Source organism: Palaemon carinicauda, chromosome 6, assembly GCF_036898095.1.
Source record: "Palaemon carinicauda isolate YSFRI2023 chromosome 6, ASM3689809v2, whole genome shotgun sequence".
Taxonomy (NCBI): Eukaryota; Metazoa; Arthropoda; class Malacostraca; order Decapoda; family Palaemonidae; genus Palaemon; species Palaemon carinicauda.
The window spans coordinates 3902837-3907836 of NC_090730.1; the positions used below are offsets into that span (position 1 = coordinate 3902837).

Genomic DNA, 5000 nt, shown 5'->3' on the forward strand with positions numbered 1-5000 from the left:
TTTTTTTCTTCTATACATTTTCTATTAATCTTAATGCGTTTTAATTCATTTTCGATGATATTGATAGTTTTACCATCGAATATCTTTAATTGTTAACAGAATTCTATATTATTTAAAAAAAAAAATGCATTATTCACGCCATCCAATGATATATTTACTTCTGAAATTAATCTAAAAATCAAATAAATCTTCACAGAATTAAAATAATCATGAAACAAAAACATCTGTATAGGTAAGATTATTTTTTTCCTGAGTTCCCACGATTTATCGTTCATTAATCACAATTTCCAAATCATAAAAGAATAAAATACATTAAAATGAAGTTTTAACACTCACCATATTAGAGTCCTGACATCTATTTCTTCTTTATTTACATCCTTTGATTTCATATCTTCCACTGTTTACATTTTAATTCTATTGTATTTGTTTACAAGACCGTGCTCTCCATATACCGCCAAATTATGCAAAGCTATTGTTTTCCTCTATTACTTTTTCATAATTCAAAACAATTTGCCATATGGGAAACAAGTTGAAATTATAAAATAAACTATAGAATTTTATATATATATATATATATATATATAAACTAGTCCTAGTTACCTCACTAAACGACCTGGAATTAACACCATTAACATAGTCAACCGAACAGAAGTTCGGGAATTCCAGAGTTCATTTGATATATATATATATATATATATATACATATTATATATATATATATATATATATATATAATTCAAATATATACTAAATTAAAAAATAGAGTAATTACTCAAAAGCGTTACTATTTATGAATTGTATATTTTATGGACACGTTTAAGTAATTACTATTTTCAATTTAGTATATATTTTAATATATCAAATGTACGTTGGCATCACGAACTCATGTTGAGGATGTCAGTTTTAAGTCGTTTAGTGAGGAAACCAGGATAGTTTTTTTTTCATAATTCTAGTTTTTTATATAATTCTAACTTGTTTCCCCATATGGTGAATTGTTTTAAATTATGAAAGAGTAATAGAGGAAAACAATAACTTTGCATAATTTGGCAGTATATCCAACTCCAATTCTATAAATCGCTGTTATCTACTTACATTATAAAGTAAATACTGGCTCATTACGTCGAACAATGGCTTGAATATACATAATACGAGGTGAGTCAGCTGGAGAGGCCATTGTAAAGTGATGTCTGTAAGCAAGGTTTCTTCCTCTTTAAGTTGGTGGTACGAATATTTGCATAGCTAACACATTTTGACAACACTTCAATTATATCGCAACGATATATGCATGTCGCTGTGAGTTACGAACACTCGTAAAACGGTAAATAACGGTGAAAATATAAAAATTACCACGGCTACATGACAGTTAACACAAGGAACCTTGTTACTAAGTATACTAAGTTACGTTTGTTGCCAAGTTGGCTTGCCGAAGTTGCCGCCAGGGTTTAAACTCGAGCATGTGTCATGGGACCACTACCTTAAATGCTGCTGGTTTTTTTTTCCCTTAAAACTTTTTCAAATTTCCTTAAATTCTAAGCAAGTCAAGCTCAAATTACCTTAAAATTATATTGAAACCATGAAAATTATCTCAAATAAGGTGATTACTTTAAAAGTTTAAACCCTGGTTGCCGCCGCCTTGCTTTAAATGCTGTGGTACTGCCAGACGCAAGAAGACAAATCAAAATTAATGAATAATTACTAAATTAAGTCAATAATATCTAAAATAGCAGATGTAAATTAAATTTAGAAGCTAAGTACGATGCTTACGAGGCTTAGACCTCTAATTAAAGGTATCTGGACTTTAAATAGCTACATTTCCATTATTCCGTAAGATTTTGACGTACAACTTGTCAGCCTGAAAGATACGATACCACAGATCACTTTTTTTTAATTAAAAACTTTTCGAAACTTTGAAAAAAATTGTCAAAAACTGGCATACCCATCCCTTAAATTATAATATTTATTTAGACGAATAAGAGTTTAATGTTACTCTCTTTACTAATTTATAGTCAGAAATAATTTTTGTATCATTTATCAGGTGTGAGTTCCATATCCGGGTCTCTGCAGGACGGCAACACTTCACATGGTAAGCATGATATTATTATTATTATTATTATTATTATTATTATTATTATTATTATTATTATTATTATTACTGTTGCTGTTGCTGTAGAAAGGTAGAGAATATATATATATATATATATATATATATATTAGAATACATGTATATCCACGTATGTACGTATAGGCTACATACTGTAGGCCTACACATACACATATGTTGCATATTATTATTATTATCATTATTATTATTATTATTACTTGCTAACCTACAACCCTAGTTGGAAAAGAAGGATGCTATAAGCCCACGGGCTCCAACATGGAAAATAGCTCAGTGACGAAAGGAAACAAGGAAAAATGAAATATTGTAAGGAGAGTATCAACATTAAAATAAACATCTCCTATATAAACTATTTAAACTTCAACAACAGAAGAGTAAGAGAAATAAGATAGAATAGTGTGCCTTAGTGCACCCTCAAGCAAGAGAACTCTAGTCTAACCCAAGACAGTGGAAGACCATGGTACAGAGGTTATGGCACTACCCAAGACTAGAGAAAATAAATTGCCTACAACTCCCAGTTGAAACAATAATAAAAAAAAACTAAGAAATGAAAGGAAATAATCAAATCTAGATTGGATTACCTCAGCCTGTCTCTGATGAAATCATGACGTCAGATAACTTTCAATCATCAATCAGTCTCTGGTATAGAATTTAGTGCTAATCCTGACAGGTGGGAGTTTCGATAAAGACGGCAACTTTCTTAGTGAGAAATTTCTTTATTATTATTATTATTATTATTATTATTATTATTATTATTATTATTATTATTATTATTATTATTATTATTATATTGTTGTTGTTGTTGTTGTTATTGTTGTTTTATTTTATTTTTATTTGTTTCAGGTTTCATCTGTTTCTTTGTTGAAATTGGTGTTAAAATTATTATATTAATGATGTTGCTTTTGCTAATATTCTATCTATAGATTTTGGTTTAATCAACTTTATTATTATTATTATTATTATTATTATTATTATTATTATTATTATTATTATTATTATTATTATTATTGTCGTTGTTGTTGCTGTTGTTGTTGTTGTTCTTGTTTTTATTATTTTTATTATTATTATTATTATTAGTAGTAGTAGTAGTAGTAGTAGTAGTAGTAGTAGTTGTAGTAGTATTATGATTATCATTATTAGTATTAATATTAATATTATCATTATTATTATACTATTATTATTATTATTATTATCATTATTATTGTTGTTGTTGTTGTTGTTATTGTTGTTGTTAATAATAATAATAATAATAATAATAATAATAATAATAATAATAATAATAATAATAATAATAATAATAATAATAATAAGTAAGGGAACTGTGAGACTAAGATATTCAAAGATTATGGTTAAGCCATGTCGTGGCCTTAAGACTTAAAGATTTGAGAACAAAGTTATCAGGTGATGCAAAATATTATTTGAGTATTGGATGATGGTTAAGCAATTAGGCCAGTCTTAACGAGGTGAAAGCGTAATTAAATAACAAAATGGATTTGGAAATTTAAAAACAAATAGCCAAGAAGATATTTAGTTCATACAACAACAACAACAACAACAACAACAACAACAACAACAACAACAACAACAGCAAATATAAAATCAGGTTTTTCTTGAAAGGCTAACGACGATAAAAATTAGAACATATTGGCAATTGTTATTATTATTATTATTATTATCTTAATTTTTTATTATTATTATTATTATTATTATTATTATTATTATTATTATTATTATTATTATTAGCTAATCTACAACCCTACTTGTAAAAGCAGGATGCTATAAGCCCAAGAGCTCCAACAGGGAAAAATAGCCTAGTAAAGAAAGTAAATCAGGAAATTAATTATCATTATTACTAGCTAAGCTGCAACCCTACTTGTAAAAGCAGGATGTTATAAGCCCAAGGGCTTCATCAGGGAAAAACAGCCCATTGAGAAAAGGAACAAGGAAATAAATAAACTATAAGCAAAGTAATAAACAATAAAAATAAAAAATATTTTTAGAACAGTAACAACATTAAACTAGAATAAAAAACGAATCACAAGACATACCAGTAGGGAATGATAATTGAAGAACCACCAGGTATCTAATGTTTTTTTTTTTTTTTTTTTTTTTTTTTTTTTTTTTTTTTTTTTTTTTTTTTTTTAAATTTCCAATGGAGCTGGCTGTTAATAAAAAAAAATACGAGTATGCTAACAATAATATACTACATGTGACAACTTTCTCCACTTTCTCCTTCCTTCTATCGAAAGAAACTGATACTAATATCATCTATCTATCTATCTATCTATTCATATATCTATCTATCTTATTAATCAGATTCAATTTCGAACGAAATCAGTACTTACGTATTATCTATCTATCTATCTATCTATCTATCTATCTATCTATCCAACTATCTTATTAATTAGATTTTTTTCGAATGAAATCTCTACTAATCTATCTATCTATCTATCTATCTTATTAATTAGATTCAATTTCGAATGAAATCAGTACTTACGTATTATCTATCTATCTATCTATCTTATTAAATATATTTATTTTCGAATAATATCAGTATTTGCGTATTATCTATCTGTCTATCTATCATAATTAATTAATTAATTACATTTATTTACGAATAGAATTAGTATTTCCGTATTATCTATCTATCTGTCTATCTATCTATCTAATTATATTTATTTTTTGATAAGATCAGTAGGCCTATTTACGTATTATCGATCTATCTAGCTATCTATCTTATCAATTATTATTAGACTTATTTTCGAATGCAATCAGTTCTTGTGTATTATCTATCTATCTATCTATTTTATCAATTATTGTTAGACTTATTTTCGAATGCAATCAGCACTTGTGTATCATCTATCTATCTATCTATCTATTT

The 5000-nt window shown here is 26.6% G+C and overlaps 1 pseudogene; it reads left to right on the forward strand.

The window, feature by feature from the left end:
• Positions 1-5000, forward strand: part of LOC137642381 (UNC93-like protein) — a 26736-nt pseudogene that overhangs the window by 8953 nt on the left and 12783 nt on the right.